This window comes from Polypterus senegalus, chromosome 6, assembly GCF_016835505.1.
Source record: "Polypterus senegalus isolate Bchr_013 chromosome 6, ASM1683550v1, whole genome shotgun sequence".
NCBI lineage: Eukaryota > Metazoa > Chordata > Cladistia > Polypteriformes > Polypteridae > Polypterus > Polypterus senegalus.
The window spans coordinates 78,725,867-78,753,120 of NC_053159.1; positions in this window are offsets into that span (position 1 = coordinate 78,725,867).

A 27,254-nucleotide genomic window follows, 5' to 3' on the forward strand; every position below is an offset into this window, starting at 1 on the left:
CTTTGCATTTTGACAAGCTTCATTTTTCAATCTTATTGTCCTAGAACTCTCAGAAATGGTGATCAGTGGGTCATCCGCTTCATACATTACAAAATATCATTCACTGGTGGAATTCCTGCAGAGCCAGATGACCTGTGGTTGCAGTCGTTTTTTTCTTCCTGTTTCTTAAATCCTGTCTCAGTGGGGTCTGAGGTTTGGTCTGCATTTACCTGCTGGTTTTGCTTGGAAAATTTTATTTTTATCTTTATAATGGGCATATTTTGTGGTTGAGTGTGTGTGTTTAGTATTTTACTGTTATTACTGCCTTAGCAATTGTTTTCTTTTGGCTGTTTATTTAATGAGAAACCTGATGGTTGCAGTTATTTCTAATGCTCAGTAATGTTATTTAAATGTCAATAAATATTTGATCACCAAAAAATAAATAAATAAATAACACTTCTCGCAAACCTCATGGTCAATGTGCCTGAACATTAATATATGCAGTCGTGCTCTATTAGGGATTTGAGGGGACTAACCAAATGTCTTTAAGCGAGGAAATACATTCTCTAAGAGTATCATCAGAGATTACACCAGTGAATAGTACTGCAGAATCTTTAAATATACCCCTAGTGGGGAAACATCATCAAACAATTCATTCAGTCGTTAGAGGAATATATAAGCAGGGTTACACAATTGATAAAGATTCATGTTCATTGTGTTGCCTACCCATTTTGCAGTTTGTATTATAAAACATCAAACAAGAAGACATGTACATTAGTTGGCAGTTTTCATTTTGTAACAACTGACCTAGATAAACACAGATTTCTATTTTTGCCCAGCAAACATAAGCTAAGCTGAAAACTTAACATAACAGACAAGGTGCCTTTAACTAAAATGCTTTGTTAGTCCAAATAAACTGAAGAATCAATATATTAAACCCACAGTTCATATCCTGGTGTAGGAAAGAGGAATATTAGGATTTGGATTATAACTCCTTTAGGAGTAGGCCAGCTGAAACCACGGTCTTCTGGATTTGTAGAGCATACTCTGTGTCAGGTGTTAGAGTGCATGTAGTGCTATATTACTGAAAATCAGAAAATACACAATCCACATAAAATATAAGAAATAACATTTTCAAGGCTGCTTAAACCAATTCAAGTTGAAGTGGGGCCTATCTCCAAAATACTGTATGCGTCCATTTTAGGATATCCTTTTCCCTGTAACAAAATGCTATCCTTTTTCTGGAAAAACTCCATCCTCCCTGTGACATCTGCCACAGCAGCCTCCATCTTTCAACAAATCTCTGCTCCCTACAGCAAAACTCTACAAAGCAGAAAGAGAGAGGATAAACATTTAACATTCTCTTGTTCAAATTTAAGTAATTGCAACATACTGTACTGTTAAGTGGGCTGTCTATGAACACATTTTCTGTACAGTATAAGACAACTTGTACGTGATACATTTTCTTCATTGATAAATGGGAACAGTTTTACTAAGTGATTAAAATAGCTGGAAAAATGCATCACCATGATAAAATGTGCAATGTACTACTTTATTTTACTACTTTACTTTACCACTTTAAATGATAGAATAAAGAAAATGAACAGTCCTTTAATCATCAAGGAAATAAACTTCATTGTTTTACACTAAATAATTTATGATATGCAAAAAGCAGATTATAAAAATGCAGATTATAAATAACAGTTGTGGCAAGTGGCTGGGGGCGGAGCCAGACGGGATGCCAGAAAGGACCGGAAGGGGGGGCTACGCCTCCTCCGGACCACGAGAGGGCAGCCACCCTGGTTGGTATGAGGGCCACGGGAACAAAGCATGGAAGCTCAACCCTGTAGGGGTCCGTGGTCACTGCCAGGGGGCGCCCGGATGCCTGAAGAGCCCTGGGCATCAGCACTTCCGCTACACCCAGAGGTGCTGGAGGAAGGAAAACCAGGGACACCGGGAGTGCTTCCGGGTGCTCAGCCAGCACTTCCGCCACACCATGAAGTGCTGGCAGAAGTTCATCAGCAGGCACCTGTAGCACATCCGGGTAAACATAAAAGGGGCCGCCTCCTTCCATTCGATGGCTGGAGTTGGGTGGAAGAGGACAGAGCTCGGTGGAGAGGAGTGGAGGCGGTCAGGAAGAGAGGCATTATTGGAAGGCCTGGACTTAAGGGTGCTTGGTGCAGGGGCACTGGGTTTTGTAGAAAATGAATAAACGTGTGTCTGGGATTAAAGCATCGGTGTCTGCCTGTCTGTGTCTGGGCTGCTTTCCACACAGTATAAAAGCAAAACACCATTTGGGGTAGTGATGCTACAATATATTAGTGTTTAAAGAAAATGTTTGTTTTTTTTATTTTTATTAATTTTATTACAATCCATACAAAGCAATCAAGTTTTTACAAAAAGAAAAATTAAGTTAAGAACAGATCGATCCCACCCCTGAGAGAGAGAGCAAGCCAAGCGGCGTTAAATTTAAGGCTTGTAAACATACCTAAATTAATAAATTCTCTGTGCTTTATGAACTTATTTTAAAATATTACTGATTAGATTCTGCCATGTTTTGAAAAAAGTCTGTACGGATCCTCTAACTGAGTATTTGATTTTTTCCAACTTCAAATAATATAACACATCAGTTTCCCACTGACTTAAAAGAGGAGAGTTTGGGTTCTTCCAGTTTATCAGAATAAGTCTGCGTGCCAAAAGTGTAGTGAATGCAATCACAATTTGTTTGTCTTTCTCCACTTTAAGCCCCTCTGGAAGAACCCCAAACATAGCTGTTAATGGGTTAGGAGGGATTGTGAGTCCAAGGCTATCTGAAAGGTAATTAAAAATGTTTGTCCAGAATAATGTTAATTTGGTGCAGGACCAGAACATGTGACCCAGTGAGGCTGGGACTTGGTTGCAACGTTCGCAGGTTGGATCATGCCCTGGAAACATTTTGGAGAGTTTTAGTCGAGACAGATGTGCTCGATATATAATTTTAAGTTGTATAATTGTATGCTTTGCGCATATGGAGCTCGAGTGAATTCTCTGCATTGCTACTTTATAAATAAAGAAAATGTTTTAAAGGGGATTAATTTAATTTTGCTGTCTAAAATGTATTTCAAGGTCACGTAAATGTGAAGAGTAATATATAACCTGATTTTATAAATTGGAACATGTGTATTGCCTTTCTAATAACTGGTTGGTTAACTGCCATCAATGTATAAAGGATTGATGTGTACCATGCCCCCTTCCCAAGTGCCCAGTTTGCTTTTTTTCATTTTTGTGTCTAAAGTAGGAGGGAGGACATGGATTTTGGTGGAGAGCAGAGGTAGAAAGTTGGATGGTATTTTGTGGAAAGTCAGAAGATGGATGCCATTTTGAATGAGGTAGGAGGGAGGAAGAAGAAGACAGAATACAGAATACACACAAAAAGAACGTTAATGAAACATTAACTGCTAAAAAGTTGCTTGTTTTAATGGTATGAAAGTGACATTATTGTAATAAGGTGTGGACGCTGGCCCGGACACACACAGACGGACATCGTTGTTTCACCCAACACACTGTTTATTTACACTATTATTTACAGTTTTACGTGCACGACACACCCCAGTGCCTCCTGCACCGATTCCCCCAATGTCCAGGCCTCAAAGTCTCTGTGCCTCTCTCATGGTCGCCTCTAGTCCTCTCTTCAGCTCTGTCTGCTTCCACCCTACATCCACCAATGACTGGAGGGAGGCAGCCCCTTAAATAGGAACCCGGATAGGCTCCAGCTGCTTCTCGGCATTCCTCCGTAGCCACGCCCCAGGGTGGCGGAAGTGCCGGCTGCGCACCCGGAAGCTGTCCGGGTGTCCCCTGTCGTCTTCCCCCCAGCACTTCCTGGTGTGGCGGAAGTGCTGGGCTCCTGGGATATTCAGGCACTGGGGCGCCGTCTGGCGGTGGCCACGGGTCCCTACAGGACTGGGCTTCCAAGCCCTTTACCCGAGGCCCCCAACATAACCAGGGCGGATGCCCCTCATGGGTCTGGAGGAGGCACAAGCCCTCCTCTGGTCCTCCTGGGCGTCCCGGCCAGGCTCCAGCCCCGGCCGGGTACCACAAAGGATATAGGAATGTGAAATGTTGACAGTGGATCTTTCAGTTTGTTCATTCCTGTTCACTATATGTTTCCAGAATATCAGATTTAAATTCTTTGATATGCTATTTTACATTAAACTTGTTTAAGGTTTCTCAATATTAAGTAGTAAGAGTATTTATTCAACATATTTACATCCAAACAACATCCATTCACCACTGTTTTTCCAAGACATTTTGCACAATAAAGAGACCACTAATATATAGAAAATGTTAGTCTTCAATGTGAAACATCAGGAGTGGTCTCCCCTAGACTTTCTTGTATACTCAGATATGGGGATGGATATTTGAGAAGTAAACCACAAGACAATGATTATGCTTTTATATTGTGTACATTAAAGAACCATCAACAACAAATCAAATCAAATTAATAATATATTGAACAATTATTGTTAAAGTGAAGTTGAATAAATTGGACTCTGCAGCTGCATGAATAAAAGGTAAAGTATCACTTCCGGTTAGCAGAAATAGCCCAAAAGTTGCTAGAAATCTAGGTTTTGTACCTAATACTTCTATGCAAAATTTGGTTGATCTAAGTGAAAGTGTACTCAAGTTATCATGTTTACATACACACACACACACACACACACACACACACGCACACGCACACACACGCATAGACACAAAGACATAATTCCAAAAATGGTATCTTCAGACTCAGAGAGGTCTAAAATGTTGACATTCATCAAAATCTTGAGGTTTCATTTTTGGATGATTACAGTACTTTCCTTATACTTCGTATACGAGAAAATAAAACAGAAAAGTTGAGGATGTAAGGATAAATTACCAGGATATGAAGAGGCTTCTTATAGGAAAAAGGAGAAAGATAGCCAACTAAAACACAGAAATCTAAATACCAGAGGAGTGAACAAAATCAAATGTCAGGGTCAGACCACTTAACCAGAATCAAAGTCAAAAAGTGTGAATTAGAGAAAGCCACACTAATTCGGTGTGTTCGTAAGGTATGTATTGATTTACTTCATGAGGCATAATAAACAAAAACAGTTGTATCAGTTATTTGAAATATTACAATGTGTGATTCAGTTTAAATGTTTAAAGTCTAAATATTCACAACTGTAATAAAAAATATCCATAAAAGCCTGATATTTGTACAAACTGTCCTTCAAATAGTCTAAAACAATACCCCAGATGGTTATGATTTTTTAACCTTCTTTGAGTGGCTCTTATTGGACTAGGGCTAGAACCACCAATAAAGAATCAAATATTAAAAATGTTACCATATTCATGATCAGCAATCTTGAAATGGCACAGAATGAAACTCCACTTACCTATATTACCGGTCCCCATTTTTTCAAAGTTTTTTGAAAAGGAGTAATTTTGGCCATTTGTATCCCATTAGTGTGTGAACCTCTTTGATTAGTTGATGTGGCTTGCACAACTTCAAGTCCTTCTATTCATTTTTGCTGAAGATACCTATAAGTTTACTCTTTATCATAATAGTGTAATTTTTGTGCACAAAATATGGCTTAAAAATGATAGTTCTTTAGGTTTAGAGGGTCAAAATCATGTAGGAACCGCAAACACTTGACATGTTATGACAAGTCGGAAAAAAAATTGAGGTGATCTCAAAGTGTTCTTAAGTAATTATCCAAAACACAAAAATAACATAGCAAGGTTCTTACACTAATGTGGTCTTATTTCTCCTACTTACTACCCTTGGAAAGACAAATAGGTATTAAGAAGAGATTTTGTGATAAAAACTGGGACAAAATGCCATCTTTTTTAGTCCATTTCTCATGAAAATGGAGACAAAAGAAACAACATGGTGGTGCAAGTAATTTTAGACATAAAATAGTGGCACCTATGACCAAAATAGATGCCATGGCAGCAAATGGCAACACAAAGACATTACCATCATACTGAAAAAAATTATTAACCCCAAAGAATAACAAAAGCAACACATGCTACAATGGAATATACGATTCCAAACAGTAAAATCTCAGATTTGTGAACTGGAGCTATTCAAAATCATAAACAGTTGGCACCTATCTTGCATGTATGTTAAGCTTATCCTACATTTACATAATTAATTTTGGTATCCTATCAATCTAGCATTAAAGGAGCAAGGTACTATTTAAATTAAATATCTTAATATTATTAGGGAGATCTTCTTTCCATGAGATTTATAAAACACTATCAGGTGTAATTTATCATCAGAATTTCAAAATTATCCAGTTACTTTATACAGATAGCAAGTAATGTTTGTAGTCACTTGAAAAAGGTGGAGGGAGGATATTTCAAACGATAAGCTCTACTGTGATTTATAGCTGCTTTTATGATCCAAGTCAAAGTAATCTGTTTCATTCTTTATGGCCCATGAACTTGTATGATTTGATTGCATTTCTTTTCTCAGGTGTTTTCAAGATCAGGGTCACAGGTAAAACCTTGACTCACTGGGGTCACACTACTAAATAGAAATGCATTTAGTCATTGAGAACATGGCCATGCATTAATACCAGAGCAGTATGGTGTAGTTTCAGTACAACAAATCATACAGACAGTGGAATCCCCTGCAGCCTGGAAATAATTAAAATGTTTTATAAAACCCCTTTAAAATGGGTGTGATTGTAGAGAGATTCAAAAATATTACTCTTTCTATAGCACATTTCTTTGCTTAAAGGTACATTAAAATGGATGATTTTAAAAGGATAAGGGGTAATCATGTGTTTTATGCTCTAGACATTTAAACTAATTACCCTACAGACCTTTAAATATACTTCCTAAAAACAGAAGATTGTACTTAAAATTCTTCAACATTTTAAATCATTCATTTTTTTTATCTTCTTATTCTAAAGCCATGAATTCCAATTAAGGATTATGAAAGGGGTCAGGTCCAATCTGGACAACAACAGAAAGTAATAGTCTAATTATTTTATTTACCATTAAACATTTCTGAAAATTTTACAGAGACAGGTCAAATCATATTTTGTATAGTATTCAACTTAATGTTTTAGCATAAAGTTTATAAAAAGAATTAATTATTATATTTGTGTTTACATTAGCAGCTCAAAAAAAAACATTTTGCTGAGCACCATGGTTTTGCTAATGAGGTCCATCCATCCATCCATTATTCAAACCGCTTAATCCGAACACAGGGTCACAGGGGTCTGCTGGAGCCAATCCCAGCCAACACAGGGCACAAGGCAGGGACCAATCCTGGGCAGGGTGCCAACCCACCACAGGCTAATGAGGTCGTTCACCAAAAAAAAGAAAATTCAAAAGTTAAGTATTTTTGAAAAGCTCCATATAAAGTATTATACAGTTTTCTTCAGTATATATTAAACAATCTTTGAATATACACATAGTAAAGCCTAAGAAATTACATCCTTTTATGCAGAAATGTGTTAAATGTATGTCATAAATAGACTCATTTCTTTCATTGATGCTACTCAGGATACAATTCTGATACAATCCTTAACCCTTTTTAAAAAAATGAATAACTACTGTCATATATTAATAAATATTTATTTACTTTTCTAGAGTGATGCTTTAGGTGATCTGTTGAAGTCATGCATGGTAACAGGTTCTTGAAAACTAACAATATTTTATATTTCATGGAATGTCTTTAAGGAAAATTAAAATTTAAAATCTGAGATTTCAAACCTGCTATATCCAAGAATGTACACTACTAGACTGAGGAATAGCCTTTATCCTCTGGGTCATAAGGCTACTCATACTGACAATATTATGAAAATATCTGATGTGCGTCCTTAAACTGTACATTTAATTTAGCATTTTTATATTTATAGTTATTGGTACTGAACTAATGTCAATAGTCTGTGAAAAACATGCAATGAATCAGTAAATTGATATAGGGTATATCCTACATGTGTCATTGTAAGCAATTTATATGACCAGGTTAAAATAGAAATTTTTGAGTTATAGTTAACATCAAATAATTAATAAGAATGTGTAACATGCATGCAGAGGGGCAACTAACCAAGATAACACATTGACTTGTATTGGCACACTGGCATCATAAAGAAAGTAATGCAGGCATAAAAAGCATTAGGGATCCACAATGGATTCCCCATTTATTGCTGTATTACAAGGAAAAAAAATGTTCCTTAGCCAGTCATACCAATGTACCATCTTCAGCAGGTGGTATTAATTGACAGCCATATTTTGGGTCTTCTTGGCTATGCATCCTAGCAACTGGAAGGGATGGAGTTTTTACAGAGTCAAAGGCAGGATCGGTGAATTTGCTTATCTCCAAATATAGAAACTAAAGACAAACATGCAAGCTGCAGTGTAATCTTTAAATTCTTTCCCAATGCTCCCTTCAAAATGATCCATATTGTTAAGATTGTGCCATTATGTTATTACTGATTTATTTTTTTTCTTTGTTCCTTCATTTGTTTCTTATAATTTCAATTCTACCCCAGTCCCTTTCCCTACTATCAACCTAATGCATGACGTGACCTAAGCAGCACTATTGGTTAGAGCAAAAGTTATATGCTTACGAGAAAGGTTAAGTAGACAAAAAAAAAACTTATTTTAAAAATAAGCATATATTCAAATATATTTAAACACATGTTAAATATGCTGGGTGTTGCTTATATAACTAGTCTATATGCATTTTTAATTTTTATTTTATTATTATTAATGTTTTTACTTTTTTGCTTGTGGTGCATCTGGAAAGCATGAAGTGGATATGAGTCATGTCCAGTGGCATTAAAGGAGCAGGTAAACTGCAGCCTTGAAATGAATGTGACGCTTCATGACACAGTCCATTTTAAAGTACAACAAAAATGTAATACAGGTGACTTTAATATTTATTTTTCACTATGTCTTATTGTGTGTTCAATAAGTAGCCACATTAGACACGGACTGTGGTCAGAAAAACTGTTTGTTGACTAACCTTAAGGTAACTGAACTGCAAACACTGAAAGGGCTCTTATTTTATAATAACAAAAGTAAAATCAGAATATTACTGGTACGTTCCATTGTGTTTAATAACAAAGTAGTCGGGCTTTTGCTTGCTGTATGAGGTATTTAAGGTTTTAAAACAAAGCAGCAGTTGGTGGGAGATCACAGATTAACTTTTCTTCATGTGCATTCATATATAACAAGAAAAGAACCCACTCTGTGTCCCACATCTGTCTGTCAACATGAAACAACTTGGCTCCCACTGGACTCATTTTTATTTAAATTTGGCACATTTATTCTTACCAAGGAAATTCGTTGGTACAGTTAAAATTTTCATTGAGATATCTCAAATAGAGCTTGCGCTTTGTCATGAATTAATTGACTCTTCAGCACATTTGGGGAGTGACCCCGTGTATTGTCCAGCGGAAAAAGCAAACAAAAATAAATGAAAACGATCAAAATACTTCAAAAAGTAATTGACAAATGGCAACAGAATAATGGAGTTTTTATACATAACAAAATGGCTGAAGGAAATGATGTAGCAGGAGGTGACGTCATAACAGATAGACGGAAGTGATGCCATTATCTGGAGACCAGAAGTGTCGCTGTTATGGCGGTGACGGAAGTGACGTCATCAAATGATGACCGGAAGTGATGTCGTCATCAGGGGACCGGAAGTGACATTTTTGTGGAAGTGACGTTGGGCAGCCATCTTGGGAATCCGGAGGTTGAATTAGTGAGCAAAATGGATTTTTTGTCTTCTTTTGGTCTGATTAAAAAGAAAGAGAGGCATTAGTACCATAAATCAATCCTTAATCTCGTGATATTTCGCTCACCTCAGGGCTTGTTGACTGCCTCCTAAGTGCACGTGTGTGACAATTCAGATTTTGACATTTCAAAATCTTCTATTTAAAAGCATTGGTGAATTTGTAAGCTCATCTATCTATATCTTAAAACAGAGATATATTCTTGGTGACTTCTAATTAAGGATTAGCTTACAGTTTAAAAATTTAATTTAAGAGGGGTAACATCAAAATGTCACATATGTAGAATTTAATGTAAAACAAAAGGAATTATACAAGTTTAGACTGAACAAATATATACTCACTATTTACATTACACTAGAAACAACCCCACGTTTGCATCATCTGCACATTATAATGATTGTTTATTTCTCTGATGCTATAATGTATCGACAAAGCTCCACAACTGCTTTATGTCACAGGATAAAGTAGCCAACAATTTTATCTTGTGATTCAACCAGATATTTTAACTGTCTGTCAGACACATCATTCAAAACTGTTATGTTTAATAAATCTGAACTACAATCAGTTACAGACTATCCACAACCAACAACAGATAGTAGGACATCAATTGACTTGAAATGGAATCTCCATGCTTACTTGGGAAACACTATTAAGGCAAATTAGGCATTCACCTAGGGCACAGATCTTAAGGGGGCAGCTGCATGGGTTAGCTACCGAATAGTCGGTATGCTTGGCCTAGGACACAAAATAACATAGCACTGGCACTGACTACATAATATTGGAAAATGCTGTTAAAGTGCATTATAGGTTTTAATGTAGTCTAATGTAGTGCTGCTGCCTCGCAGTAAGGAGACCTGGGTTCGCTTCCCGGGCACTCCCCACGTGGAGTTTGCATGTTCTCCCCGTGTCTGCATGGGTTTCCTCTGGGTGCTCCAGTTTCCTCCCACAGTCCAAAGACCTGCTGGTTAGGTGCATTAATGATCCAAAATTGTCCCGTGTGTGTGTGTGTGTGTGTGTGTGTGTGTGCCCTGCGGTAGTCTGGCTTCCTGCCCGGGGTTTGTTTCCTGCTTTGCGTCCTGTGTTGGCTGGGATTGGCTCCAGCAGACCCCCGTGACCCTGTAGTAGCTAGGATATAGCGGGTTGGATAATGGATGGATGGATAATAACAAAAGTAACTGCATATTTTTCTTTCTGAATATGGCACATTGTTACAAAGATATTTAATTAACAAAAAATTGGTAATTGACTCATTGATGAAGTAATTAAAGCTTTTTCAGTGCACATGAATGCACATGAATGTTATACTCTTATGTACACTTTCTAAATTTTTTTTCCATCCTCCCAGCCTCTTTGAAGGTGGCTAAATACTTAAAATTCTTGGTGTAGTCTATTCTTTTTTTTTCTTTAAATTTGTAATACTGTTGTCTTTCTAGAGAGTTTTCTGTGTCTGGGTTTGATTTCTGCTTTGCACTGGATGCTGCATGGTTAGGCCGTGATGAATTTAATAATGAATGAATGGATGTATGGAGAAATTTATTTGTAAAATAATGATATACAGTATATTTCTATTGGATAGTTATTTCTGTAAATTCAGAGTGTGATAAGACACTCTACTTTTAAAGTCTGATGTCAATACTAGCAGTCTACTATATAATATAATTCTATGGTCTATTTGTGTGTGTGTTTTGTCCCTCAAAACAATTTGATTGGTTAGTTTGGCTTTGGTGTGATTGGTCAGTTTGGATGTGGTGTAATTGTAGGAGGCAAGCTGAGAGCTGCCAGCAAAGATGAAAAGTATCAAAGCTGACAGGAGGTGAGCAAGGTACTTCAAAAACAATGATAAAGTCTTAGAAGCAGGCTTTATGGGAACATGCTCTAAAGAGGGTCAAACACATGTGGATACCAAGTAAGGGTTCTGAAGGTACACATAGGGCAACAGATGGCAAATATTTTCAAATTATTCTATTATTTGTCAGGTAGTTAATTAGTTGTATATAATGCAGTATATAATGTGTGCAGTTAGGTTGTCCATGGAATTTTTTAAAACTTTTGTTCATAAGCAATATGCAATACATGTGTTCAATTTAATGAATAAATTGAACACTTTAAATAAACATGTCACTTAATAAATACATGCTCAAGTGCATTCTGTAATGTATAAAAAAGATTACATATGAATAGACAGATTTGTTGCATAATATTAAATAGTGTTCAAAGGTAAATTCAAATGAAAATCTTTGGTCACAATGAAAAACATTTGCTCACACCAACCCGATCTTTAGATATTGGCATTTGGCAATTTCTTTGGATCTTGGCATGATGTCTAGCTTTTGAGGTGCTTTTGGTCTACTTCTCTGTGTCAGGCAGCTCCTATTTAAGTGATTTCTTGATTGAAACAGGTGTGGCAGTAATCAGGCCTGGGGGTGGCTACGGAAATTGAACTCAGGTGTGATACACCACAGTTAGGTTATTTTTTTAACAAGGGGGCAATTACTTTTTCACACAGGGCCATGTAGGTTTGGATTTTTTCTCCTAAATAATAAAAACCATCATTTAAAAACTGCATTTTGTGTTTACTTGTGTTATATTTGACTAATGGTTAAATGTGTTTGATGATCAGAAACATTTTGTGTGACAAACATGCAAAAGAATAAGAAATCAGGAAGGGGGCAAATAGTTTTTCACACCACTGTAAATGTTGAAAACTTGTGTTGAAAATGTATGTTTCAAAGACTGAAATGCATCTGGAACAAAGGCAAGAAATAAACATGTGGGTAACTACAACAACAACATTTACTTATATAGCACATTTTCATAGAAATGGTGAAAAGTCAAGCAAATTAACACCTTTTATTGAATAACTAAACAGATTACAATACAGTACAACACCCTAGTACTATAGAAATGGTGTAACTCAAAATGCTTTAAAAGATGAAGAAAGAAAAGTTTATAAAAAAACAAAAATAAGATGAGACAATACTAAATAGCAAAAGAATAAAGTAAGGTCTGATAGCCAGGAGCACAGAAAAAATAAAATAAAAACTCCAGAGTGCTGGAGAAAAAAACATAAGCTGCAGGGGCTCCAAAGCCACGAGACCACCCTGCACTCAATGGGCATTCTACCTAACATAAATGATCTAAATCAGTCCTCATGGTTGTTAGGCTTCAGGCGTGTGAAAGAATTTGATGATGATGGTCATGGGGACATCTAAGGTACTGCCTTCAGTCCTTCAACTATAACTCATAAGCTGAATTTAGAAGTTCATTTAAACATATCAGATGATAGAGTGTTCACTAAAACAAGCTATAGAAATGTGTTGTTTTCATTGCGCGGGACTTATATGTTTGCTCTGCCAAATGATGCTTACATTGTTGACCGTTCAGACTTCTTATTGCTTATATAGAATTTCTTAGTGTTGTTACCATTAACCTTGGTACACTGCCAAATAGCACACATTAATATATAATACTGCATACACTTTAGCGCTTTTAATAGTGGCTGTTCAATTACCCTATAAATACATTTTACATTGGATAGTCTTAACAAGACCAAATTAATAAGTTGAAAATCTGATGTTATTAAAAAAATGTACAGTATATTAAAAGATTGTTACTGTAATTAGGTTTAAAAAAATAACAGTAATATTTCTGCAGCTCTTCTAATAATTGCCTTTCTACTTGAAGTGACTACAATTTTTCTAGGAGGATCTTCTCCAAAGTTTACATGAAGATAATGATGTATTTTTGTGGCTAATTTAAATGCATTCTCAACAGAATGCAGAGAAGTCCAGAATGAAAAGAAGAAGAGTCAGACACATTCTTGTAGCAACCAAAGTGAGCAAACAGATGAAAAGGAGTTGGCAAAAGTCTACTATGACTTGTCATATTGTGAATTATATGTATTTATTTTTTAAAGCATTTCCTTTAGCCCTAAGAACTGAACTCTTAAAAATTTTATTTTATTGGCATTTTATGGTTCTTTATTGGCTTGTATGGTTCCTAATCGAACTATTGCTCGACAAAGCCACGTTCTATTCTGGGAAGAGTTCTCTACATATGAAGTTGGTTCTTTGCACTTTTAAAATTTCCTAATATGTAGGGGAAAAAAACTTAAATCTTTAATACAGTATAAGGTATGCAGGACATTAACAGATTAAGAAAACCTGAACTTAGCCTGTGCTTTTGTATATAGCAAGAGTCCTTTAAAATCATGACTTGTTGGTATTTCACAAATCTGTTACCAGCTATTCATGGTTATTCACTGTATGGTGTCTGTTTCTGATTTAAATACGGATGTAAATGGGGCGGGTCAACTCCATGCTCCCACTCTTGGCTGGGAGCCCCTTAAACCCGACACCATCGATAACTTAAATGGATGAGCCGGCAGATGAGGACGCAACACAAAACAAGGGGTACCGTGTTTCACCGAAAATAACAGAGTCTTATATTCATTTTTGCTCCAAAAGATGCACTAGGGCTTATTTTTGGGGGATATCTTATATTTTATTCATGTACAACAATATACATTTATCCAAATACAGTCATGTCATCTTCTTCTGGAATATCGTCATAACTCTCCACAATAAAACCCTGAATTTCAGCCTGAATTTCTTGTTACTCCAGCCGTTTTTAGGATCCTACAGGGTTGAGGTGCGTACTTTGATGTTTGATGAATGGTTCGATGTGGTGAAGCAAAATGCCGACATACAAATGCATTAGTGGTGCTTTGATATTCAAGCATCACATATTCCCCAAAGTAATGACACAATACATTTTAAAAGTCTCATATACCACCTACTGTGCCGTCTTTTTTTTTTTTTTTGCCCCTTTACAATACCATCAGAATGTATTATTTGAGCCACAGAGAAAAAAAAAATAAGGCCATAATAAAAATGTCTATTTTGTGATTAAAGTGGATATTTCAGCTTTAACCTCGTAGTTTACTTTATCATTAAAGCAGACCATCGTAAACGTCATCTTAAAACCGACCCAGTTGTTAAATCGCTACACACTTCTGGGGCTTCATCCTGCATTGACAGCAGCGGCAAGCAGCATCACCACACAGAACACATTAAATTTATAATATTCCAGCTATCTGCATATTTATAATTCTTAGATTTATACTTAATATCACTTTCATTATGAAATGCATTAAAAAATATGTATGATACACTTTACAGATAAATTGTTAACTTTGTTTAAATAATGAGTACTGCTAATAATTACACATATGGGGTGGCACAGTGGCAGAGCAGTAGTGCTGCTGTCTCAAAGGGAGTCATGTCCCTTGTGTTCCCTGCCTGGAGTTTGCATGTTTTCCTGGTGAGTTTCCACAGTGTGCTCAGTTTTCCATCCAAAGACATGAAGGTTTGGAGATTTGGTGAAGCTACAATGATGCCAGTGTATGTGTGTGTGTGCTTGTGTTCACCTTGTGATGAGCTGATGCCCCGTCCAGAGATTTTGTTTCTGTCTTCCACCAATGCTGCTGGAATGGGTGCATCCCCAAATTGATGGATGTAATCATTAAACATCCTTTTTAGAGATATTGTAGCAAGGTGTCCTCAGAATTTAATGGATGTTTCGGGCACACGCATTGCATCGCATGAAGTATAAACCTGACCTTCGGCACCTTACTTTTCAGCTGATGATCTTGATTAGGGCTTATTTTTGGGGTGGGGCTTATATTACAGAGCAGCCTGAAAATCATGCTAGGGCTTATTTTTGGAGTAGGTCTTATTTTCGGGGAAACACGGTAGGTGCAAAAGTTGCAAAAGTGCTTTTATTAAAAACAACAAATCCAAACAGTGTCCTAAAATAAATTGTGCAGTACTTCAAAAATGTTCAGTAAAGAAATAATCTATAAAAAGGTGCAGTCAACCTTTAAGTCCAGGCTCAGGTCCCCATTGCCATTCCTCAGGAAACCCTGGGGCACCACGCTGATCTATACACATCTCCTGCAGCTAACGATCAGCCCTTGCGGAAGACTGTACCATCAGGCTACTCCTCCTTCCCCAGTGATCACACAGTAGGAGCACCCCTTCTCCAGCTCCTGGCTCCTTTTTGCCTTAAGGCTCCTATCCTGACCACCAGCCTCTGTTCTGCTGCATGGGCTCTGGTTGTCCTGTCTCTCTTTTCAGTACCTTTACTTCTTTCAACCTCCTTTATCTGTCTCGCTGGCCTGTCTATCTCCTTACCTCCTATCTGCTTTCGCTCTCCCCCTCTAGCAATTGTGTTTCCTTTTACTAAAAAATTATATTTCTCGGCAGCACCATCTGTCATGGATTTCTTTTTTTTTTAACTGTGGTGCACTACTTTGTGGATATATTAGCATTGTCATACCACCAGTCAGTGGACCCTGTTATTATTTTATAATAGATAGCAAACATAATATATCAAACAACTTAACTATACATAAATTAAATAAATTAGCAAAATATGCTGAACCACTTCAACATTTCTATGATAATCTAGGAATTACAGACAGTGACTGCTATAGATTGACATGCACATTTATAAATGGCTATAAGTTGAATTATAAAAGTAAACTGAGGATGAAATCTTAAATAAACACACATTTTTCATGAAGGCAGTTATAATGGAGAAGGGTGCTGAAGGGGAACATAATTCATAAACTCATTCATAAAAATGGTAAAATATTGTGAATAAATTACTAGTCATTCTTCAATTTAGTAGCTTCTAGTGTTTGTGTGAAATTGTGTTTTAAAATTGGATGACCTTTACTCAGATAACTGTGTCACATTGCCATTATATTGCATGTTTCTCATTACTCCAGCTACGAAGAGTTATAAATAAAAATTACAATTTGTAATAGCTGTCATCTTCAAGATCCACTGATATAGTTTTTTTCTTATTAACAGATGTGCCTGGCCTGGTAGTCATTCCATATTGTGTAATTGTTGGGAACAGAAACTGATATATGGAACTTTGTGGTAACTACTCAAGTGCCTTTTCCATGAATTACACAAGGTCTCAAAGGTAATTTAGGTAAGCCACTTACAAGCTGTCTTTGGAATTTCACTTTCTATGAATGCTGGCTTGGCTGTATCTGCATATTGGTCAATGCATATTTAAAATAAAGGCATGTTTTTGTGTAAATAATACGGAACTAAAATATTTTGAGATTGTGATTAATACACCAGATGGTATTTGACACTTGAAATCAAAAATGCTTGCTGTACAAGTTAAAGCAAAATGCTTTTAAGAATTGTTGGTAGAATAAGTAAACAATTAGAGAAAGCTGAAATGTAAACTTTTTTAAATTAAATTGAGGCTCTGTGCCGGTATCTGGACGGTTGCCAGGTCAAATCCCATTACTGCCGGAAAGGATCCTATTCCGTTGGGCACTTGAGCAAGGCCCTGACACTGAAAGTTGCTCCTGGGGCGATGTGCAATGGCTGACCCCTAGAGGTCATGCAAAAAAAAAAAAAATCATAAGCAGCTGGTTGTTGATGTAAGGACTGTTTTCTTCATCCCCTGTACATTTAACTGTTAGTTAGTTTAATTGTTTGGAGTCAAATAATGTGCCGGAACAAGTCTTTCTTAATGAATGCCAGTTACAAATATCAAATAATGTGACCACAAAGTCAAACGGTGACTTAGTAAAGATATGTTTACTTTTTCAGTGCTATGCGCTCTAGCTCATACCTACCTATAATGCTTTAAGAACATATTTTTTACTATATGAACACAAAGAAATGTCTTTATGTCTCTATCAAAATATCAAGAAGATGAATTCTCTTAGGTTATTGGATGATAAGTTACTACAGAGGTGATATATTGCCCTACGCTGTGCATTTTTTTGCAGCACAGAGACTCAAATGAAGTATAGAACTCCAAATATAGATAGATACTTTATTAATCCCAAGTATTGGACAATTCAAATATATCATTACTTCATTAGTAGTTTTTAGGGATTTTCAATCTAGTCAAGCATTTTTAACATTTTTTTTACACTGCCAGAAGAATGAAAAAATTGCAGCAACTTACATATTTTAAAGAGCTACTTGAAGCTGCAAAGCACTCTTAGGGCTGGCTTATAGTTCACACTCAGAACGCTCGCTCATCATGGCCGCCATGCATTCCCAGTGTTTTTTTGACTCAAACTCTGAGCGTGTCATCAGAAATTAATGCAAAGCATGCACGCATTGCAGTACCAGCAAAAATTTGAGTGGAGTGTATGTTCTGGTTTTGGTACATGACGTCAGCATCGTTGTTTACCTCAACATGTTATGGCAAGCAAACATTATGCATGCTTCAATGTTTGATGAATCAAATGATCAAACTTAAATGCTCTCATGTGAAAGTATTCATGTTACTTTTCCTTATCCATTTCTCAGAGAAGCAATACCAGCGTTGCATATTCCCCATTGTAATGACACAATACATTTAAACAAATCTTCTGTGTTGCCATCTTTTTTTTTTTTGCACCTTTGCAACAGCATCAGAATGCAAAGAATTTTTATCTTTTACATCTTTCTTCCCTCAACTCAAAACACAGCAAAATGAGATGTTATTTTGTCACCGTTATGATTTCTCACACTGTCACTTGGTGGAATCCTCCAAATTTACATAAAGTTTACGCGCAAATATAGTCAGTGCACTGCTTGTGTAGCATTAAGAATCTCCCCAGCCTTAGAGATGCATGCTTTTACCTTTATATATTTTTTTAGGTTTAGGAATATATTGAGTCGTAATCATCATATGATTTAAATAAACAAAACTCCATCAGTTGAATGTTTTTAAGAGGTGGCTATTTGTAGGATTCAGATATATTTAGATACTTTGAAAACTTGAAGTTTTGTTAGAATGCCATCCATTTTTTTATTAAATAGCAATATACTTGACTTGGTTTCATTTCATGCATATATATTGCCACAGTCCTAAACTGGAATAACGAATGAGAGTTTATGTACTATATATATCTCAAAAACAGTACTGACATGGAGTATTATGCAAAGTGGGCTATGAATCTCAAAAAACAAATCACAGACGTTCAAAGCTCTTTAATACTAGTTATGAGTACAGGTATTATTATAGTTCAAACTTAAAACTAATCGTGTTCTCCTCTTATTAAACTATCTGTTGTTTCATTTTTGGGATCTGCAACGATATCAAGACCCTTAGAGACTTTATATATTAAAACATTTTGCCTTATATGAGCACTGTAAGAGACAGAAGTTATAAATGCAATGTTTTTTCATCACCAGGGTGAGGGGGTGCCTAGCAGTGTAAGGGCAGGGGTAGGTTCCACTGGCTTGCACAGGGAAGAGTTAAGTTCTGCAAGCATCCACCAGGAGAGATGAACAAATCTACCCAAGTGGAAGGTGAGGTTCTTCCTATTCCACTGTCTCAATTCAGCATTTGTGTGTGTGTGTGGTTGCTACAGTTCAAAATGCCTGCACATCTCCTTGTAAAGGAAAGAGTACAGAGATGGAAATACCTCCTGGCCACTAGTAAGAACCCAGATGAAAATATATGGGACTGTGGTACTGCTCATATAGTGCCTTGGAGACCTGGCCAACTGATGGCTCAAAAACACTACTAGCATTAGTTCTGCCCTAGTTTCCTCAATTGACTCCTGAAGTGATTGCAGGGCTTGGCTAGAGAATGCCATGGTAGGTTTTTTAGCAGATCTCATACCAGGAACAATCTGAGTGAAAGGCTATTCAGAAACTTGAGTGATCACTGAGCTGGTTGGAGGAAGAGAGGTTGGGGTCAAGAAAGAGAAAGAAAGAGAGAGTGAGAGAGACTGAAAGTAAAAAAGGGAAGTGTTTAGTTTCTCAGTTTTTACGTCAATTCCCCTCCCCTAACAAGGAGTTCAAATAGGAGAGGGGGGGCATTCTTTTGTAACCGTTTACTTGGACTTTAAGCTCTCCCTTTTGTATATCCTTTATGTGTGCATTAATTGCAACATTTTTATTTATTTTTTGTCTTCTGTGTGCTAGCAAATTAGAATTTTTTTTCACTGTATTCAAGATATAAAAGCAATTAATGTTGTAATCTTTTCCTATTCATCCATTGCATAGTTTTTTATCATTTCTGGGTGCGGTTTATGAACTATATTGATGCTATCGAAAAGTTTTAATATGGAAAAGAACTTTGTAATAGACATGGCCGAGCATCTTAACCAACTTAATCTCCACATGCAAGGTGTGGGACCAACTGACAATCAACTCTATGAAACATACAATTCAATACAATTTATTTTTTGTATAGCCCAAAATCACACAAGAAGTGCCGCAATGGGCTTTAAAAGGCCCTGCCTCTTGACAGCCCCCCAGCCTTGACTCTCTAAGAAGACAAGAAAAACTCCCAAAAAACCCTTGTAGGGAAAAAATGGAAGAAACCTTGGCAAAGGCAGTTCAAAGAGAGACCCCTTTCCAGGTAGGCTGGGCTTGCAGTGGGTGTCAAAAAGAAGGGGGTCAATACAATACACAGAACATAACACATCCTTAATACAGTATAATAATAAAAATTTTAAAAGTACATAGCAGAATTTAACAATGGAAGACATCACATAATATGATTTGGATTTGTTTAGAGTCCTGGAGACCTCAGCCATCAAGCTACCTCCCCCATTTAGCCATTTCACAGCTGAAATAGTGCTAATCCAATGAAAGGACCCCTCTTTTCCATGATTCCTGCGATCCTTCATCAGGGATGACTTTACCTTAGGCAGGCAAAACAACTTGGCAGGTGGGCCGTGGCACCAAGTGCCACATTTGAGTACTGTTTTAACAGAAACAGAATAGGCGAGGGTTAGTATCCAATTATAACTATCATGTTACTTATGTTTTAGTGCTAATGAATCAGTTAATCAGCAGCTCTAGTAAGGATATGCTAAACTAAAGTAATGAGTCTTCAGCTGGGATTTAAAAGCTGAGACAGAAGGGGCATCTCTTATAGAAGCAGGCAGACCATTCCACAGTTTAGGGGCCCTGTGACTAAAAGCTTAACCTCCCAACATGTAAAGCATCTGTCACTGAACTGTTTATGTACAGGCCAGTGAAACTTTGTTAAAGGATACTGAATATTTTAAATACCTGAAAGTCATGTCAGAAGTTTCTGAGAGATTTTAAGACTTGGACTAATAATTATAATTAAATTATAATTTCTCATCACAGTTGAGTGATGTAGATAGCAGTGTTTCATTGGATTGACACTGTAGGCTTTGATGTGCAGTTTATTCACCTTCAGAAATTTCTTTTTATGTTGTTTATTTCGCCTTATACAATTTCTTGTATTAGAAATTTGTTAATTTTCGCATACCCCTTGGGGTCAGAGCGCAGGGTCAACCATTGTACAGCACCCCTGGAGCAATTACAGGTTAAGGGCCTTGATCAAGGGCCCAGCAGAGTAGGATCTCTTTTGGCAGTGACGGGGATTCAAACCGGCAACCTTCGGGATACCTGCACAGATCCTTAGACAGCAAAGTTTTGCGAGCTGTGCCATTTACTACATTAAAAAGAGGAGGGTGCCGAAAGTCATTTTTAAATATTGGATCTTGATTCCAGAAAATAAATAGCTGCCTGAAAAGAACTGAATTGGCAGTGCTGACTGTCTTTGGCTCTATGTATTTGTGTGAGCAAATATTCTGTCATGTGAAATTCATTCTTAGCTCAACTCAAATTGACTTACAGTGGACAACTCTAAGGCAAGTGAATAGCTTAAGATCACAATGTACTAACTGCAAACACATCAGCTCAGCAAAGGAAAATAGAGCTACAGATTCTCATTAACTATGCCTTTTTGTTTTTATTATTCCAATTTGTAAGACTAATTTGTGTCATTTTATGTAGTAAATGAAATTGGCACAAAGACATGTTCTTATGCTGAAATTACTCTGAAATTGGCACTTGATGCCTAAGAGATTGCCAAACTCTGGATTGAAGAATGTTTAGAACAGATTGATAAGGATGTTTTTTATCAAGAGCTGACGTCTATTTATCATCTGAAACTATTATCGAAAAGTCTTGTTCCAAATGCTGTCTCAGATTATCAAACTCTTTTCTGAAAACACTAGTTTAACCTTGAGATATTATCTATATCTTTATTACCGCTTGAATTGACTTCTGAGTACAAAAATGGTTGCAACAGTCAGTACCTCAGGTGGAAGGGGAGTTTGAGGCTCCTGCAATAGGCAAATCTTGTTCACAGATAATTCACAGACAATCTTATCTAGTTTTCATTTTGTCTTTTGCTATACAGTTTTTGAAGTCCAAATCACAATTGTCTACAGAGAGCAGACCCCAACTGGGTCTTGTTATTTGCTGAAGCACTGCTATTAACAACCACTGTTTCATTCAAATTATATTTGATTCTGCTTTTATTATTTAACTTTTAAACTAAATGAATGGTTTTTATTGACAACCCTTTAACTGGTGATTTATTCAAGCAGATTTTTTAAATTCCTTAATACTAATTAAACTTCTCAATTCCTCTGGTTAACTAAGTAACTGCAGTACCTGGAAGGAGAAGACTGAATTACGACTGTTGATTACGCTTCTTAAATCCACAGTTAATTACAGGAGTATGTGATTAGTGAGCATTTTTCATGTCTTTGCAAGTTATTGATAAACAAAACATCGGAGTTTGAATATTTGCTGCTTTTGGTGAAAACTATATTTAAGTGTAAAAATCAACTCTGACACTAGGAAAATAATTAATATAAAAACAATAACTGTGTCATTTAATATGGGTTGTAGTTACATTACACTGAAAAGTAAAAAAAATTTGAATTCAATTTCATTCACATACATTTTTAAATCATTAGTTGTTTACTTTTACCTGTTAAAATACTGCATTACATTTTTATACGCACAAAAATATATTTAAAGAAATACTTTCTCCAAAATGCACTTATTCAATGGGGTTTGTACTAAGAAATAAAATTTAATCTACAGGTAAGGTTTAGTTTTAGTTAGTTTAGCTTACCTTTAATACCCACAAGTGAAGAGAAGATTTGCTGAGATCCAGTCATCAAAATAACAAAAGAAACCTATACATGCATACATACGCCAAACAGAAATTGAAGGCATATTTATAAACATAAAAACATATTCTGACACTAGTTATTTATTGCAACAAAACTGAAGTAGGCCTATTTAAACGTTTATTACAGTTGGTATAAAACTATCTCTGCTTCTACTTTCTAATTTTTGGCAGCAAGAATCGCCTCTCAGAAGGTAAAATTTGTAAAATTTTTATTATCCACTTTTCTTTTTGCTCCATTGCTATACAGTTGTTGAGGTCCTAATTGTGATTGTCCACACAAAGCAGACCCCAAATTGATTATTTTCTAAGTTTATTTTTGTTAGTCACAAACAGTCCTCCAAACCAGGCCAGGAATGAAAAAGTCAGCATGCTCTCAATGTGAAAAGTACTATATAATAAAACATTAGTCAGTCCAGATGAGAAAAGGCCATTCAGCCCAACAAAGCTCACCAGTCCTATCCACTTCATCCTTAAAAAAACAAAACAAAACATCAAGTCTAGTGTTGAATGTCCCTAAAGTCTTACTGTCTACCACACTACATGGTAGCTTATTACAAGTGTCTATGGTTCTCTGTTTAAAGAAAAACTTTCTAACATCAGCACAGAATTTACCCTTAAGAAGTTTCCAACTGTGTCCCCGTATTCTTGAAGAACTCAATTTAAAATAGCAGTCTCAATCAACTGTACTAATTCCCTTCATAATTTTAAACACTTCAATTATGTGTCCTCTTAATCTTCTTTTGCTTAAACTTTTAATCTTTCCTCATAACTCATGCCCTGTAGCCCTGGAATCAACCTAGTAACTCTTCCTTTTCTAGTGCTGCTATGTCCTTTTTGTAATCTGAAGACCAAAACTGTACACAGTACTCCAGATGAGGCCTCACAAGTGCATTATCAGGCTTGAGCATAACTTCCTTGGACTTGTTCTCCGCACATCGTGCTATATAACCTAACATTCTATTTGTCTTCTTAATGGCTTCTGAACAATGTCTGGAAATTGATAGAGTAGAGTCCACTATGACTCCTAAATCCTTCTCATAAGGTGTACTCTCAATTTTCAGATATACCATTGTGTATTCAAATGTAATATTTTTAATTCCTATGTTCATTTTCCTCATACTACTTAATAGATAACACATTTTTTCAATAAAACTCAAACTATTATCCAATATAGTTTTCAGGTACTTAAAGCTACTAACTTTCCCTACTTGTTCATCATTGAGGACCAGTGGTTACAATGGTACAGCATTCTTTCTAAAGTCAATGAGCAACTCATTTGTCTTCCTCACATTTTGTTGGAGGTTCTGCTCCTGGCACCACTTCTGCAACTTCTTGGCTTCTTCTTCAAAATGTGCCATATTGTTAGAGATGTTAATCAATGCTTTATCACCTGCAAACTCGACAGCTAAACAATTGCTGTCAGATCCTCTCAAGCTGTTAGTATAAACAGAGAAGAGTATAGGGGTGATCACAGCACCACGTGGAACTTCTATTGATGCTTGATCAACTGCAGGAATATAATTGTCAACCTTAACAAACTTCTCCCTGTTAAGAAGAAAGTATACAGTCCATAGGGTGAGATAAGGGCTGACCTGCAACTCCTATAATTTACTGCAAAGGATATCATGTTTCCTGCACTTAAAGGCTGAAGTAAAGCCAATAAACAGTATTCTCACAAAGTAGTGTGGTTACTCCAAAAGTGTATAACTGGTATGAAGAACAGTCATGATTGCATCCTCCACTGAGCGGTTCTCCTTGCATCCAAACTGCAATGGATCCAAAGAGAATAAACAGTATTCTCACAAAGTAGTGTGGTTACTCCAAAAGTGTATAACTGGTATGAAGAACAGTCATGATTGCATCCTCCACTGAGCGGTTCTCTTTGCATCCAAACTGCAATGGATCCAAAGATGAGTCAACCTTTAAAATAAGGTGAACCAGAAATCATACACTCCAGACATTTTGCCAAGAGTGATGTAATGGCCACTGAACAATAATCATTTAAATCAGTTGGGCAGTTATTTTTACAGTTGGCTGCATTTCAGAGCTCTTTCAAAACTTTGGAACTCTGTAGACATTAAAGGAGAGGTTGAAAAGCTGACACAACAGGGTACCTGGGAGCTCTCCACAGCATTCTTTAATGACTCTTCCCTTAATTAGATCACTTACTCATAACTTCTCTAACCTAATGGAGAATGCTGATAACAGTGTTTCTGATACAATGGGGGCCTTTGGTGACCAATACTGTACGATAGCACACAATATCAGCAAATGTCCATGTCAAGACACCCAGTCATATGTTCACAACATGCAAAACATGTGCATTTTTATGTTTAAATATTCTTAAATAAATACCAGTGGAAGATAAAAGTAGTCCTCAAATGGGAAACCCCTTCACATGAGATTGCTCTTTTCAATTTATGACCTGCCTCTTCCCCTATTCATTGGTCAAGAGTCCTTCATTTTTTTTTCATAAATAAAATAAGACCAAAATGGTTTTCTCCAAGGGGTTAACTAACTGCCGCAAAAGCCAAATCTAATCAGGGATCATCTCCCTGTTTGGAGCAACCCATGACTTACACAGCATAAAAGGTTAAGCTTCTGAACTGGGCCTCTGTGTAACAAAAGCATCTCTTTGATAAGACAATAAAAAATACATACTTTTGGGAGGTGGTTTCCCCTGTTTGCAGTTGTCTTTATGCAATAATTCATGATTTCATGAACTTTTCCTTCAATCTCAAACTTACTGAACTTTGGGAATGTAAATAGTGTCTTGTTTGTTTATATTCTTTGTTTATGTGTCTAATGCCATTGCAAGAAACTGCAGCAACAAGTTGTTTAAGTAAGTGCTCTTCAGGTCACAGTTGAAGTTGAATGATAAAATGATAATGGAGAAAGGGACCGGGGCAAAACTACTAACTAAAAATGTAAACAGAGATGGGGGAGGATGATAAAATTTACAGGAAAAAAAAAAATATTAAAAAACAGGGAACACTCCCCGTTGCACTAATACTCACTTGTCTTAGGCAAATTTAGTTGCAATTATGGCTTTTAGATGTGTAAGGAAATGGGAGTACCTGAAACAAAATCTATACAGAGACATCAACAGAGATCGAATTCAAAAATCAATGACTCACTTTCATAAAATCAAATAGCAAATGAATGTTATGTATTCCCATAAAGAAACATAATTTTAACTAAAATAGCGGAAGTGTAAATTTAACACTTGCAAAGACAAAAGTGATTTTTAAGATTTAACATTTTCATCCCTACTCTAATAAAAAGTACACAAATGCTGATGAAGTTGGATATGATTATTCAATGCATGGGACAATATATGTGCAAATCTTTTTTTATCCATATAATTTAGCATTTAAATGTTTAACTTTAAAATTTACTATTACATTTTTATCTGAATGTAACAGAAATGTAACAGCCTATCTGAATTTATTAATGTTTATGTCCATTTCTATTAATTGCACATTTGTATAACTGATAAACAGTTAAAAGAATAGAAATGATAACAATGACATTTAACTCGTTCATGTGCTCCCTTTATAATTTGCATATCATTGTCTAAGCGCTATCCTAAATATGTGAGACTCATATATGCAGCATATGCATTGTATTAATTAAATACAACTTTATGCACAGCATATTTGCTGAATCTGGATACTCTTTTTTTGTTTGTGCCCACATTTTTAACATTATAAATTAATTTCGTTGTACAAGCTGAGACTGGTTTTTAGTTTTCATTTTACTAAACCTGGCAGCAAAACATTTCCAAACAATGTTCCCAAAACACATTCAAGAATGTACATAAAAATATAACCATTTAAATAATTACAATTATTATGCTGGAAATAAAGTTTTTTAGTATACATTTTTATGTCTGAAACTAGTTGTGGAAAGTATCGGACATTTTTTCATATTAATCACCTAAGCTTTCTCTCATAGTTGCTTTAGCTACAATAAATTGCTTAGATAAATTTGTGTTATTATCGAAGTGTCATGTTCATTCCAAAATACACAGTTTATTTAAATAACCTGATTGTGTAAACAGAAGGATATGTGGTTTTTATTGCATCACTTTAGTCCTTTAGCTACTGCATAATAACTATGTGCCATGCTATAATAACAGTAATAATACAGATTTATTGTGTGCTGTTATTCTATAGATGCTGGGCATCACAAAGGGAGCGTCTCTCCTGATATCTCAGTAGGGAACCTTCTTGGTTCTTAATTAAAGGGCAATTAAGAAGGAATTTGTTTTATATGGAAGTTCAAAGAAGCTTTATATTTATCACAGCTTACTCAAGGCCTCACCTGTCTACACATTTTTAAAGTGGCTGTTTTGTCTTTTTCATAGCCTCTCCTTTTCTTTCTCCCCATCCCTTGCTCTGTGTGTCCTTAATTTCATAATATGCTCTTCTGTTAAACAGTCTATCCAAAATTAGTGCCATTAGATTGTTCATGCTTATCTGATTTGATGGG